This window comes from Pelodiscus sinensis, chromosome 2 (assembly GCF_049634645.1).
Source record: "Pelodiscus sinensis isolate JC-2024 chromosome 2, ASM4963464v1, whole genome shotgun sequence".
Lineage (NCBI taxonomy): Eukaryota > Metazoa > Chordata > Testudines > Trionychidae > Pelodiscus > Pelodiscus sinensis.
Genome location: NC_134712.1, coordinates 51310801 through 51327695, shown reverse-complemented (window position 1 = coordinate 51327695; position 16895 = coordinate 51310801).

Sequence of the window (16895 nt, the reverse complement as noted above, 5' to 3'; positions counted from 1 at the left end):
TCTAGCAGGATTGTGAACCATTAATAACTACTCTCTGCAAATGGTTATTCAGCCAGTTATGGCACCCACCTTATAGTAGCCCCATCTAAGTTGTATTTGCCTAGTTTATTGATAAGAAGGTCACGTGAGACCGCTTCTTCCTTATCCACAAGACTCGTATCCTGTCAAAGAAAGCTATCAGATTGGTTTGGAGATATACCTATCTCATAGAACTGGAAGGAACCTTGAGAGGTCATCGAGTCCGGTCCCCTGCCCACACAGCAGGACCAAGTATCATGACATGATTTGTTCTTTACAATCCATGCTGGCTGTTACCTATCACCTTATTATCTTTCAGGTGTTGGCAGATGAATTCCTTTATTACTTGCTGCATTATCTTTCTTGGAACAGAAGTTAAACTGAATGGTCTGTAGTTTCCTGGTTTGTTCTTATATCCCTTTTTATAGATGGGCACTATATTTGCCCTTTTCCAGTGTTCTGGAACCTCTCCCATGATTTTTCAAAGATTATAGCTAAAGTTTCAGATACCTCTTCTATCAGCCCCTTGAGTATTCTAGGGTGAATTTCATCAGGCCCTGGTGACTTGCAGATAACTAACTTTTCTAAGTGATTTTTAACTTGTTCTTTTTTTATGTTATCTTCTAAACCTTCCTCATTCCCACTAGCATTTACTATGTTAGGCATTTCTTCATCAGTGATGACCGAAACAAAGAAGTCATTAAGCACCTCTGCCATTTCCAAGTTTCCTGTTATTGCTTCTCCCTCCTCACTGAGCAATGGGCCTACACTACCCTTGGTTTTCCTTTTGTTTTTAATATATTTATAGAAGTCTTCTTGTTTCCTTTTATGTCTGTAGCTAGTTTGAGCTCGTTTTGTGCCTTTACCTTTCTAATCTTCCCCCTGCATACCTTTATTGTTTGCTTATATTCATCCTTTGTAATTTGTCCTAGTTTCTACTTTTTATATGACTCCTTTTGATGTTTAGATCATTCAAGATCTCCTAGTTAAGACAAGACTTTCTTTTGCCATACTTTCTATCTTTCCTATGCAGTGGAATAGCTTGCTTACAGTTGTGCACTCACTTTATAGTAATTTAATCTAGACCATATATCCCCAGTTTGTTTATGAGAATGACATGTGTAACTGTTTCAGAAACCTTACTAAAATTAATATATATCACATCTACTCCTTCCTCCTCATGTAATAGGCCTATCACCATATCAAAGAAGGAAGTTAAGTTGGACTGACATAATTTGTTTTTGGCAAGCCCATGCTGGCTATTCTTTATAGACCTGTCAGTCTCTAGGTACTTAAAACTTGATTTTTAAATAATTTGTTCCAGTATAATTCAAGGTATTCAAGTTTGGCTGACAGCTTTAAAATTCCTATAGTCCTCTTTATTTCCCTTTTTACAGATAGATACTATGTTTGCCCTTCTTCAGTCCTCTGGGACCTCATCTGTCCTACCTGAGTTCTCCAAGATTACTGTTCTGAGATTGCTTCGGTACCCCAGGCTGAATTTCACCAGGCACTGACATCTTTAATACATCTAATGTATCTAAATATTCTTTAACCTACTCTTTCCCTGTCTTGGTTATATTCCTTCCTTCTTGTTATTAATATGTATTGTTTTTAGTATATAGTCATCATTAACTTTTTAGTTAAGACTGAGGTAAAATAGGCATTCAACATGTCATCCTTCTTCAGGCCATCAATTATTAGGGCTCCTATTCTGCTAAGTAGAGGACCTATTCTTTACTTCATCTTTCTCTTGCTCCTGATGTATTTGAAGAATATCTTCTTGTTGCCTTTTACATTTCTTGCTAGGTGTAACTAATTTTGTGCGTTAGCCTTTCAGTTTTTGTACTAATGGGCTATTTTTTGTACTTTTTCTTAGTAATTTGTCCATTTTCTTCTTTTTTTTTTAGGATTCCATCTTGCTTTTCAGGTCTTTAAAGGGCTCCTGATGCTGATATATTGAGTCCTTACTATTCTTCCTATTGTTCTTTTGCATCGGGATAGTTTGCTGTTGTGTCTTTAATACTATACCCTTGAGAAAGTGCTAGTTCTCATGAACTCCTTTACCCTTCAGATTTTCTTCCAGTGGGACCTTAACTATCAGTTATCTAAGTTTATTGAAGTTTTCTTTTTTAAAATCCATTATCTTTATTCTGCCTTCACTCTTTCCTATCCTTAGAATAATGAAATATATCATTTCATGATCAATTTCACCCAAATTCACTTACGACTCTCAGATTTGCTACCATTGACTCCCTGATGCTCAGAATCAACTCTAAAATTGCTGTTACTTTGGTTACTTCCTTCACTTTCTGAAACAAAAAGTTTTTCCATTATATTCCAAAAATGTATTGAATGTTTTGTGTTCAACAGTATTACTTTTTCAAAAGATGTCTGGGTAGTTAAAGTCCTCTATTATTACCAAATCTTGTGTTCTGGTTACATCTGTTACTCATTCTTTCTGAACCTTTCTGTGACCCTTCATCAAACTTCCTGTTAAAATTCTAAAGAAACAATATACATATATTCACAAGTACATTATCCATTGTTACATATTTGCCTCGGATATTTCATATAAAAAAGATAATTCAAATGATAATTAGAAGGATATTGTAGGAGGAACAGCGGGAGAAATGTGCATGTTTCCACATGTGTGCACATATATATATCCACCTAATGGATAAAAGCCAAGCCCAAAAGACTATTGTATTATATTGTTAGCTTGATACACACACCTCAGTTGGCAGAGAATGAGTGCTGTAATCTAGCCCTGGTCTACACTAAGGAGTTATTTCGAAATAACTCCCCTTATTTCAAAATAACAAGTGGAGCATCCTGTTATTTCAAAATAAGAGACTGGTTATTTCAAAATAATAACTCCTGCTTTCCACTAGGAATAACACTTATTTCAAAATAATTGTTTCAAAATATCGATGGTGTGGACTTGCCACTACTATTTCAAAATACTATTCCCTAGAGTAAATCAAAGTGATTACTTCCCAGTACTTCCTGGGGCTCCAATTTGAGGTAGCGCATCCACAGTAAGGGTATGTCTATACTATGGGACTAGGTCAAATTAAGATATGCAACTTCAGCTATGTTAATTGCATAGCTGAAGTCGAAGTAGCTTAACTTGGCTTTTGGCACCATCTACACAGCAGGAAGTTGAAAGGAAAACACTCTTCCTTCAACTTCCCTTATTCCTCATGAAAGTTGGACTCCTGGCATTGACTGGAGTGCCCCTCCCAGTTTGATTTAGTTGTCTTAACTAGACTGCTAATTCGAACCCTGGAAGATCGACAGTGGAACTTCGATCTTCTCTGTAGTGTGGACATACTCTAAAGGAGCCTGCCTTGGACTAATTTCCCTGTAGTGTGGACACACTAATTCGAAATAGTTATTTTGGGACTTACTATTTCTAAATAAGTTATTTTGAAAGAATTTCCTATTGTAGACATGCCTTTAGAGGGATCCAATGCCCTGGGAAGAAAGGAAATGTTTGGATCACTTGCATTCTCCAGAGTGTTTTTTGGGCAAGGGTATTTTAGAAGTGTGGCCCAAATGGCTCCATTGAAGTTACACTGGTGAAGGCCACTTTGTGGACACATTGAATCTCACAGTTTCCTGATGTGCCCTGGCCACTCTTTCCAGAACAGCCTATTCAACTTTTGTAATTACACTGGAATTGTGAAAGTCACCTGGTAGAACAGGGGTGCAAGACTTATTGACTAGTGAGTGGATTGTATAACACTGGTGGTCCCACACTTTGGGCTGCGATGGTAGATTATAACCTGGAGATTAATGTGGCCTATTGCATACATGGTACTTCTACATAAGACATTATTGGAAGTTGCTAACCAATTAACGGTTTTGCTTTTTTCTAATTAAATTATAGGAAGAATTACATATAGGTTACATATTCAGAGAAGAAAAGCTTTACTGTAATATTATTTTAACTGTAGCAAGAAGCATATTTGGTTCTCTCCATTTCTCAGGATTTACTTCCCAAATTAATATTTATACAAATTAAAAACTGTTAATAGCAAAACATTGTAATTGATTAGCCTCTGAATGTTTACCGCTCACTTTAATTGCTTAAAAACGCCATTTGTCAGCTTCATGTTCTATTGACAATGTTATCGATTTATCCGATTTGGGCTTTGTCTTGTCTCTCGTACATAAAACTCACATATGCAGTTCAAATGGGAAATGACTCTATTGATTTCCTTAACTTGAGCCCAAATGCTAAAGATTTTTGGATAAGCTTTCTCATTACTTAAGCCAAAATCAATAAGAGAGAGCATCTTTTAATGAAAGAGCAGTTTGAGCAACGTACTTCAGAAATGGGGCCCTGTTCATCCTTTGCTTTACAAATCGATCTCCTAGGTTCCTTAAGTGAGGTCCAATTGGTTGACATTGTGGTTTGTCTTTGTGTGTAAACTTGCAGCTTCAGAAAAGAGAAGACAAGCTACAGAGACAACAGAAGGAAACGTTTTCTCTCCAACTGAAAAAAAAGCTTGTCTTATGCAGGTATCCCGATTCTAACAGAATCCTACAAAATCTTCACTATTTTGTGGTCACATTTCAGGATTCTAATTGGAGACTAATGTCTTTTCTTGTCCCATTTATATGTCACTCATTATATATCTCTCTGTGTTGTACTCCATTGTTTAAATACTGATACAGTAGTTCATTTGGGAAACTGGGATAATAAGCTATCACCTTGTTTTATGATTTTTTAATGCTGTATTTAAATAACATAATATAAATGTTAAGCTGAGTTCATAGTGTCTTGGTAACCTGTTAATTTAATTGTGCTTTCTTTCAGCTTCAAGCTCAAGAACATCTGATTTATCAGCTTCAGACTGAACAGCGTAAATGAAATCTGAGCTAGAAAAATTAAGAGATGAAGCTGAACTGCTGCAGAATGAACTGGGCACATACAACAAGTTATATGGGCAGGCCAGACGACAGGTACTGTTCTAAGATATCATTAACTGCCCTGAACTACATAAATTAAGCTGATTATGCCTTTGCTTAATTAACTGAGAATGACCTATTGATGTATAGGCAGAGTAAGATAGAGACTACATTCTGCACTGTACTAAATTTATAGGTTTTCAATTAGTTCTATTATTGACTGTGACTATTTCAAAAAAGAGTTTACTTTTATGTTTTGTAGCATGCTTTTTAATTTAGCAGGATGCGTGTACTGTATTGTATATTTTATTCTGACTTATCTGAAGATTGATCTAGTGAAGATCATTTATTGCCACAGTTAAATCTATTCATTCTTGCCTCATTTGCTGATGAACCTGCATGAAGTATTTGACTTTCAAAACATATTAAATTGTTGACATAACCTTTGATTAGACATATTCAATAATATATGCAAAGTAATTTTGAAAATGATTATTTAAGCAAATATATTTGTAAAAGGGATAATGTTTTGTGGAACTCAAGACAAATCCCTGAAAAATGTTTTGGTAAGTTAATATTTTATGTAGGTTGATTAGATATTTTTCTTCCAAAAGATACTTACATTATCTGTGATTCCAGTTCTAGTTATATTTGAAAAGAAGAAGGATTTGCACTCCTTTTTTGCCTCTATATGGTCTATCTATTAAGGAATAAGGAACTTATACAGTTAATATGAAATCTTGTCAAATGTTTATAGATTTTTAATGCAAAGGTAACACAATATATATGCTAACATTCTAACTTTCCATACTTTGGGATCTTTATTACATGGAAACTGAAGTTAGTCAATTAACACGACATACTAAAGATGCCCCTGCAATAGAAGTGCATAGCAAAAAAAAAAAAAAAAAAAAAGTTGGAAAATTGGAAACTAGGAACTGTATATCTGTATTAAAATATCTGTATAACACTATTTTTAATTTGAATCCAAGAAACTCACTAAACTTTGCTAGTTTATTAAAACAGGAAGATTACATCATGAAAATGTAGCTTCTGCAGTGTTTCTTAGTGAGACATAACTTTACTAAAGTAGAGATTTATTTATTTCAGACATGAATTTTGGGAAATTTGCATAAAGGTAACATCAACTATAAAGATAAGTATGATTGTACCTTAGTTGTACCGTCTGAATTCCAACATTATAGTAAGATCTAAAAAGATGTTTAGGTCCTATCGTTACTAGCGCATTGAAAATTCATAATTAGCAGGAAGATAAATAGTTACCATGGGTGCCATCAAATGGCAACATTTACCAGCAGTTACCACACTGTGGCATTTGAGAAAGTGCATTTCTTTCTAACTGTCAAATTAGGGAAAAACAGCTTGTGGCATGTTTGTGGGTAGAAACACACTATACTCCTTGGAGTGATGCATGTCTTTACCAGGAGCGTTTCCACAGACTTAACTGTATAAGGCATTGATGGCTGGAATTTCCTTACCCCCACGCCTGGATTCAATAGTGCAAGCTGTTGACCTCAGGAAGGGGGGTTTCTCCAGGTGTGAGCCCTGAGCAGGAATGAGTGCCAAAAGACTACACAGAGCGTAACTACATCATTCTAAATGCCACATCTCTCACATATAGTGGATGATTTACATCAACAGGAGAACATTGTAGTGTAGACACTCATAGAATTAATAGTTGTGTCATAAGCTGTCTTACACTGATAACTCGGTAAAGTAGGCCAGGCCTTAGACTCTCTGAATTTCTCTGCTTACATATCTATGGTAAAGCATTCCTATCATCTGCTGTCCAGCTGCTGCTACTAGAGTGCAACTCTTTCTGACTAAGCCAACTCTTCTTCATCCACCTTATTGACTTACTCATTAATTTGCCATTCATTATTCTTGTATGATTATCTGCACAACTGCTTTACTGCCTTGTTTACTTATTGACTTATTGCATCATTGATCATTAGTTTATCAGTTTCACAGTTAGCCCAGCTCTCATTTGGCTTTCAGAGTTTTACATAGCCATTGATCCTGTCCAGCCATTACTTTTGTGCCATGACTACCCTCCACTTTCTGGCTGTGTCCAGACTCAAGGGTTTTTTCGAAAAAACTTCACCTGCGTCTAGACTACAGCCGCATTCTTTCGAAATTAAATCGAAAGAACGCGGCTTTTCTTTCGACAGCAGAAAACCTCATTTCACGAGGAAGAACGCCTTTTTTGACGGAGATCCATTGAAAATAAGTGTGTGGGGACGCGGGGAGGCCTTTTTTTCGAAAGTAATGGCCTCCAGGAAGAAGCCCTGGTGGACAATCTGGGGCATGCCTTGCATGTCTCTGGTTCCTGTCTGCAGCCATTTTTTAAAGGGACAGGCACCCTCACAGCCACTTGAGGCAGCAAAGCAGCCAGAGCACACGGCTACTTAGGCGCAGCATGTCCCAGCCCCAAGACCCTCCTGTCCCTTCCAGAGAGCCTTCTGGGGACCCAACCAGGGGCTCCAAATGCCAGGCACTGGCATGGTCTGGGCCAGAGCTCAAGACCCTTCTCAAGCTCTGGGCAGAGGAGGAGGCCTTACAAGCCCTACAAACCAGGCGGAGAAATGCGGACATTTTTGCCCGCATGGCAGAGGCCCTGGCCCAGAGAGGGCAGCATCCCCGCACCCAGGACCAGGTGTGCTCCAAAGTTAAGGAGCTGCGCCAAGGTTATGTGAAGGCCAGGGAGGAGAGCTCCCATTCTGGGGCAGCCCCCCACTCCTGCCCCTATTATTCTGAGCTGGACCACATCCTGGGTGGTGGTGAAGCACGCACACCACTGCGTCTTGTCCAGTCAGGCTTGGGGGACCCTGTGGTGGATGCGCCGGAGCAGGAGCCAGAGCAGTCTGGAGACGGGGACATGGTGCCGGAGGAGGAGGACAGTGAGGAGACGGGGACCCTCACTCTGGAGCCAGTCACGCAGACCCCAGAGGCCTCCCAGGTGTCATCTGATGCCGGAGATGAAGCAGCAGGTGAGCGCAGAGAGGTTGTGTAACACACGGGGAGGGGGAGGCGGGAGGTGGGTGCACAGTGGGTGATGCACAAGGGAAACCTGTTATACTCAGGCTGATGCCCAGGTCACACATGGTGTTACCTTCAGAATGTCTGATTCCCCTGTCTGAAGGAGAGGGCATGCCCTTTTGGACAGCTGTTGCACACATGACTGATTGTGATAGAAATGTAGCCGTGTTAGTCTGATCTGAGGAAGTGGGTCTGGCCTAATAAACCATCTTGTTAGTATTTTAAGTGCTACATAGTCCAGTTTTTTATGACTGATTGTGCCTTCCTCTTTTCCTCCGCAGCCGGACCAGCCGTGCAAGAGGGCCGCAGCACCCCAGCCCCACCTCCATCTCCATCTCGGGGACATAGGAGCCACAGACACAGGCGTGTGTATGCGGACATCCTGAGGCAGCATGTGGCGGCCGTGCAGGACTTCAACACCATCCTGCGAGAGAGGGCGGAGGCAGAGGCTCGGTGGCATGATCGGCTGATGGAGGAGCTTGTCCAGCAGTGCACGTCCCTGTGTGCCACTCTCAGGGAGGTCTGTGGCTTGCCTGCTCCTGTGCCTGGTCCTGCTCCTCCAGCACCCCATGACCCTGCCCCACCAAACCCCCCTTCCACAGCACCATCCCTTCCCCCCTTGTACCTCCCTCTCCCCCAGCTCCCCAGTGCCCCCAGCCCCTCTCTCCCCCTGGCCCTCCTCTCCCCCAGGCCTCCCAGTCCCAAGAGCATCTACCCTCTGTTGTCCAGCCAATGGACAGTCGCCCCACCCAATTCCATGACCATGGTGGACCCTGAACACGAGGCCCAAGCAGGAGACTGCGAGCAGGCAAGCACCGTGCAACCTGATCCCCTTCCCCCCTCCAGGTTTCAAGTCCCCTTCTCCCCCTCCAGGTTTCAAGCATCCCCATCACCCCAGTTAAATAACAAGGACTGTGTTAAAGAAAATGTTTATTGTACATAGTTTGTCATGAAAGTATATTTTATACATCAAAAATCAACAAAAGCTTTTTTATGTTTGCAATGTTATACAATTTTTCAGTGACTGATATTTATAACAATAAAACAGAACTTATTCTTTTGAGACAAACCCTGGTTTTTATTATTTCTACCAGCAGGGTCAGGAGATGGGTTGAGGAGGGAGCTTTTATTGGGCCAGGGCCCAGTCCCCAGGCAGAAGCCCCTCAGTAGAGTCAGTGGCCTCCAATTGAGAATCGCTCCCATAGGGCCTCCCGTATGCAAACAGCAGACCGGTGAGCCTGGCGGATGGCAGCTGTCCGGGGCTGGGCAAAGTGCCTCTCCTGACTATCAGCACCTGTACCCCACCCTGGTAGGAAGGCCTCCCCTTTCCTCTCCACCAGGTTATGGAGAACTCAACACATGGCCACCACCTCAGGGATGTTGCACTCCCCCATGTCTAGCCGTGTGAGCAAGCACCGGAATCTCCCTTTTAAACGTCTGAACACACATTCCACCTGGTTGTGAGCCCAGTTAAGGTGAGCATTAAACTGCTCCTTGCTCGCATCCAGGTGGATGGTGTAGGGCTTCATCAGCCACGGCATCAGGGGGTAGTTGGCATCAGCCACTATGCACACCAGCATGTGCACATCCCCAACCGCAAAGTCGTGATGCGGGGAAAATGTTCTTGTATGAAGCCTCCGGTAGAGGTACGAGTTCCTGAAGATGCAGGCATCATGTGCCCGCCCTGACCACCTAACATAAATGTCAGAAAACTAGCCACGATGGTCGACCAGGGCCTGGAGGACCATAGAAAAGTAGCCCTTTCTGTTAATGAATTGGGCTGCTCGATGGGGCGGTGCACGGATTGGAATGTGTGTCCCATCGAGTGCCCCTCCACAGTTCGGGAAGCCAAGGGCAGCAAAGCCGGCCATGATGCTGTCCAGATCTGCTAGACAGACGAGCCTGTTGAGCAGCTCAGAATTGATGGCCCTCACCACCTGCAGAAAGAGACAGACAACAAAATTTTAGAAGGGGTGCCTTATCTCTTAGGAGGAGAACCCACCACCCACCTTCCCTCTCAAACACCCTGAGAATCTCCTCCTCAGAACTCCCCCCCCCCCAGCAGTTCAGGGTGAGTGGAGGAGCTCCCTCCTACTCCCACTCCACTTTGCCCTTCCTGACAGTCTCCCTTCCCCCCACCCCAAACTGTGACTGTCCCCAGACATTGACTTACCTCCATCAGGATGTATCCAACAGTAGACCTGCCCACTCCAAATTGGTGTCCCATGGAGTGGTAGCTGTCGGGGGTGGCCAGCTTCCAGAGGGCAATAGCGACTTTCTTTTCCACGGGGATAGCGGGCCACAGGTGGGTGTCTTGCCATTGCAGAGCCAGGGCGAGCCAGGTACACAGCTCCTGGAAAGTGGTCATTCACATCCGGAAGTTGCGTAGCCACTCTTGGTCATCCCAGAGCTCCATAACGAGCCGGTCCCACCAGTCAGAGCTGGTGTCAAGCCTCCAAACACGCTTGTCCACAAAGAAGTTTGGAGGCAAGGGCAATGGGGCTGCATGACGGATGATCCCTTTGTACCTCTGGTCTGGGTCCAGATGGGGAAGTAGCCTCATGACTGTGTCATGCAGATGCAGCAACACTTGCAGTATGATGGCGTGGGGCCATCGCCTGCCCAGGGGCAGCTCTGGCTCCATGCTAAAAAAACGGGTCTAAAACAGAAAAACCTCCAAACAAAAAACCTGCTGAGGTGTCCCAGGAAGCTGAGCACTCCAAACAAGCACTGCAATACCTTGCTTACCTCCTAGAGGGACAGCAAAGGCAGCTGTAGGAGCAGAGCAACGGGTGTTCAGGGGCGTCCCTTTAACCACGTGTCTCTGCAAAGGGCAGGCAGCAGCACCCGGAAGGAAATGCTGCCCCCATACCCTGGCAGAAGCAGTTCCGGGTGGCTTTTCCTTTTGAAAGAGCGTCCAGCAGTCAGGACGCTCTTTTTCGAAAAAGCGGATCGATTTTCCGATCCGCGTATTGTAGTCTAGATGCTGTTTTTCGAAAGAGACTTTTTCAAAAGTATCTTTCGAAAAAGCCTCTTTCGAAAGAGGCTTGTAGTCTAGACATTGCCTCTCTGTCCCATTGTCTCCTCCCTCACTCTTCCTATTTTCTTTCCTATTGTGTTCATATCATTATCCTTTTTACTTTCCACTCTACTTCTCTTTCTAGCTCTACTTCCTCCTCTTATCATCCAGTTCCTATTTCCTGAGTCCTTTTTTATGCCTATGGATTCTTATCCCACTTTCTCATCCTGTTCTTTACCTCTGCAAATATTTATTCTGGCTTTCATTCCACCTTTATCTTTCCCTGCACCAGTGCTTCTCTGGCCCCTCCCTCTCAAACCTCATCCCTACAACTTCCATCTGTTTCCATCCAGCCATTTTGCCCCTCTTATCATCATCTCTAAACTCTGTTCTTTAGTTAATTCACTCAACTCCAGTCTCTTCATTCTCCTGGTCTCGTTTCTCTGCTATTATAAAATCCATTCCTTCAACCTTCAACTTTAACTCACCCCCATCATTTGCTTTCTCCATAACTACTCCCATATTGATGAGCACCTCCCCCAAAATTCCTGTGACTATATGGACTACCAGCTTGTTCATTCCCTGCCCCCTTTGTCCTTCCCTCTGCATGGACAAACAACTCAAAATAAAGTCCTGAGATCCTATCCCTGACTCATCATTCTGACCATGTAACTCATCTTTCATGCTTCCCATTTACTACATCAAATTCAAGCTTCTTGCTCTTGCCTTGAACAACCATTCAAAATTCTCCCTCTCCCTAGTTATCCTCTTTTGTCTATTACTGCTTCTCTCACTTCAACCTCCTTCTTTCTGTTAATGAGACCAGCTTGGAATCAAGCTTATTTACTTGTCTCTTGCATACTGCTCTTCTACATGTTGTGTACTCCCTGAATTAATCTGCAGGGCCAACAATCTCTTCTCCTTAAAATGTGCCTCCCAAACCACCATGTCAAGGAAAGTTCAGGAAATTGGCCACTCTATGATTGTAAATATTACAGCAGTTGGAGCAAGCTGATTTTACGTATTTATTATAAAAAAAACCCTTTTCCATGTCTTAGAACCATCAAGCTGTTGCAACTTATATAACTGTGGGATTGTATTTTAGTTACAATTATGCTTCTTCACCTGTTCTTTCAATTTGTTACTCTTTACAAGTTGCATCTTATTTTCAATTAAATTGGAAACTATTCAGGTCAGGGATCATGTAGGCTTCAGTGTTTGGCACTGTGCCAAGAATAATGAGGTCTTGATCCTGACTGGTGATATTATGGTGCAATTAATTCTATCCAATTAGTTTTGTACTTTGATGACTGTCATAAATGGAAAGCTACCATACTTACTACTCCATTTTGCTGGACTATGACCTAGCTGGTCCACAGTATCAGGATTCTATAGTCATACTCTGGAGTTATTTTTACACTAGAGGCAGAGATGACTGAGGCTTCCATTCCAGATGACAATCTGACCATTCCTTCACAACGTAATTCCTTCCCATTGCTTGTTTGGCTCTGTTCACATCCCAGAGACAGCCTCTTCAGCCTCTTGAAATTCCTATAAGAGATTCATTTTGATAAGCCCAACTCCTTAGGATACTGCTTGTTACAACCATTGACTGTTCTTATCTATTGCTTTTGGGTGGGCAGGAGAATAGGGAAATATGACAAAGGGAAATATTCACCAGGATATGTGACAAAGAAAACTATTAATTCATTTTATACTCACTTCTTCCAGTCTATACTGCATTCTCCTAATCTCTGAGGGATGTGTTGTTACGTTTTTAAGAAATCTGCTCTCTTTGGCTTTTGGGTGTTACTTTTTAGCCCAAAGTCTGCCTTGGCAACAAAGTATTTTCGATATACCCGAAGCTTTATGATCATCTTCCTGTGCTCCCTTTGGAATAGTTGCTTCATCTCTAAGACTTGATGCCTAAGGCGTCAGTTTATGCATTTCTGCACATTGAACTCTTTGTTGTTTATTGCTGTTTTCTCTAGGTTTTGTTCTATCCCTTGTTATTTAGTGTGGAGCATTTCCAAAGCATTTTTAAATGCTTCAGGTGCAGTTGAGCTCAATCCCTAGTGGACATGTATAACGTATATGTGATACTCCTCAAAAAATCAAGATTCATTTGATTTGTTATGAGATTTGCTTACAAATGCATTGAAAAGTTTTTTCCCTAAAAATTCCTGAAAATCCAGCATGAAGCCAGTTGGGAAAAAATGGAAGACTTAAGTTTAAAAGAAAGTGGAACCAAAACCCTATATAGCCATTGAAACTCTGCATTTGCACTTTATTGAATGAGTCCTTGCTTACACTGAACCACTAAATTCTGTATGGGTTAAAGGCTTCCTATTCCAGGTATTGTCTGCTATGCAGACATATTCTGTATTTCAGAGATCTCATTTTTACCTAGTCAAGGAAACTTTTTTTAAAAAAACATTGGTTTTAGGAATAATCAAATACATACGATGCCACTACATGTTTATCTTTCTGGATGATTGTTTAGTCAGATGGGATGGGACCCACAGATTGCTTTGTGAAAATCTGTGAAATCAAAATGCCACATGGTTTGCAGAGAAAATTGGAGTTCATAGGAGTCTTGCTAGACATGGCTTCCCACCTTCCTCCCCCAAAGAAGATCTAGGACATTTTGAATCTTGCCACAGGCATCTGGAATCAATATGCTCCATGCTATGAACGTTGTATTCGATCAGGAGAATTCATAGTAACTATGACACATCCTCATATTACACAGGATTAAAGATGTTAAATACTCACATATCACATTGACACTTGTATCTGGTTAATGCTCTGGTCTTCCTTGGGTTTCTGGTAGGTGAGGAGGTAACTTGCAATAAACTATGGACTTCCAAACTCAAACTACGGTAACCTTGGGTCTGTCTTGCATAAATTAGCTAGCCCATTAAGGGGGAAAACATATCCATGCCACATGGTATCTACTGAAGCAACAACTATGCATATTTCTTTTTGAGATGAGGTTGTTGTAAGCACTCCTTATATCTTCAGAGACCAAATAACCTTAAAAGTGCCCTTTTGAATCAGATCACATAAACAATTAAGAAGGTACTGGCTAATGGTTCATATGTAAGGAATTGGACAGTGTCTCACAAGACATTTATACAAGCATATAACCTTACCGGTTGGAAAGCAAAACATTATTTCAGACAGGCTAAGCCAATTAATAATGGATACACATGAGTGGTCACTGAATCAGAGGATACTGAATTGGAGCCATTTCCAAATAGATACATTTAAAACTTATCTAAACAGCAAGCTATTAGTATTAATTTATAAAGAGTTTCTTGTTGGTGGTGCACTATGTGGTTTCTGTGATTCATGTATCATCTAGACATTTTTCATTTCTGTTGCTGTGTGAGACATACAATTGCACAAAAAAAAGTGCATGCAGAAATTTCTGTTTGTGAGAAGTAGGACATTCCTTTCCATGAGAGATACCAACAGAACCATTGTGTGGATCCACACAAATATATACATTGGGTCAACATTTATTATATATAATATATTTAATAGATAATATATAATATTTCATATGTATATATTGGGTCAGCATTTATTTTCTGTATTATACCTTCAATATTTATCTGTCTCTTATGTTTCTTCTGCATTTTTACATCCTTTTAAAATGTATTTCTCCTTCAATAGGAGATCAGGTTTATGCAAGGTTTCTTTACCATCACCATAGCTGTATAAATACTTACAATTCTGCTTTGGAAGTGAAATTTTTGTTACATAGGTCTTCCTTCAAGCTTTCCCTGCTTCCCCCATCAATAAGAAAGCAAGTTTATCACTTACACCCAACTGTTGTCCTGTTTGTCTTTTGGGAACCTAAATATTTCTATTCACTCATAAAAACGTACACTATTTTTTTTCATGGTGATGGTGTTTTATTCAGAAGATGACAATTATATATTTTACAGTCTTAATTAAATATCTGTATTATAAACTACCAAAGCTTGCTTATCAAACTTTGTGTAAAAATAGATCCTGAAGGAATGTTGTAATGACAGGATCATAAACCAGGATAGTGAAGTTTCAGTTTATGAAGTAACATGTAACATTTGCAAAGTATTTTAAAATGTCATATGTAACAAAATGTTGATTCCTGATCAACTGATGCTGAATGTATTCACTTCTAATATTTTTTGGTTTTTTCCTGTGTTTCCATAGAAATATATAGAGAAAACTGCAAGAGAGAACTATCTAGAGTTTGTTTTAATGAACTGTTTTTCTTGTAATATATTTAATTTTTAACATTTTAATATTCAGAATGGGAAGATTTATTAGCAATTTGAGATACATCAGATTTTACTCTCCTTATTTCAGCGATGTCATCAGAATCCCTTGATGAATATATGTTGGAGAGCTTGTTTGTTGCCCCATTGCTCAATGTGTGCATACTATTGGCCATTTGTCTGTTTTTCTATAAATCAAATATATCTGATAAAAGCCATATATTTTAATATGCAATGCCATGTCCTATAGTGATAAAATATTATCTTGCACACAATGCTACAATTATAACTTTGATAAATAAAATTCAGTTAATGTACTGCAGAAAAATACCACTAAAATATCCAGACTGGGTATGTATAAATGCATTTTACCTGATTCTGGGCTTACAGTTATGGGACTTTCACAGGTATAACTCCACTGATTTCATCTGGATTACTCCAGATTTACAACGGAGTGAGATCAGACTGAGACCTATCAAACAGAAGCTCCTTGACTGTTATCAGTACAAACTTTTATCTGTCATAAATGAAGATCAGTTAGCTCCTCAGTAAAGACTGCAAGAAACTTGAAGTAAAATATTAGATAATTTAAAAAATGCTCCATAAAGGCAAACTTTGGAATAGGTCATAGGCATTTTCTTTTACTTCTTGGTTTGGGAATTTACCTAGAGTTTGCTTGATTCACAGTCTCCTTATCCAAAATTTTCTTGTAAAATAGACCTCTACAGCATGTCAGAACATCAAAGAAAACAAAGGTCAACTAGAGGGGTCTGCAGAGCACATTGATGGTCTGTTATTGGATATTGTGAGACAAAGCATGGATTTAAATTCCTGAAATTCATGGATGATCTGTAGCCCTAAATCTCCTTTATATAACATCTGACATGGACAGTTGTGTTTCCTCACATGCTCAATATGCTAACAGTAGAATGAAGCTAAATCTGGACAAGATGAAGGTGCTACTGTTTGGGAAGGCCCTAAAAAGATCTTTGCACTGCCATAATTTCACTCTCAGTGAGGGAATCAATCTAAGATAATGAAGAAAACCACATCTTAGGGATCCTTCTGCATTCCTTGTCTCCACTATGGATGCTGTTGCGGCAAACAGCCTTTTCCCCTTTGGCGAGACGACTGGTCCTTATTCTACTGGATTCAGACTTGCACACAGTGATACAAACCCTTCCAGCATTCCAGGCTTAATTAGTGAAATATATGGAATTTAGCAATTAAATTGCTGATTTAGTACAACTCCAGTTGGTTTAAAATTCAGCAGTCAATTATTCATCCTCACATGCTAGTGCACATGGAGATTATGGAAATATGTTCTTAATATGCTCTGGACAGGTTTCTCATTGAATACTGATCCATGTGTATTGGTTTTGACCTTTATGTTGTCAAGGCTGTTCTCCACTCTGGCACAATGAATGTAGAAGTGGGGGCCCACAAAAGCACCCCAAAACCTGATCTCTATAGGCTTTGGTACAAAACTTTCTCCCAAATCCTAATACCCAGACTTTGGAGAATAAAAAAAAATGATGCCACCACCCAAGTAATTGTAAGAAGAGCCAGGAAGTGATCACTTGGGAAATATCCTCCTTAAAAACCTC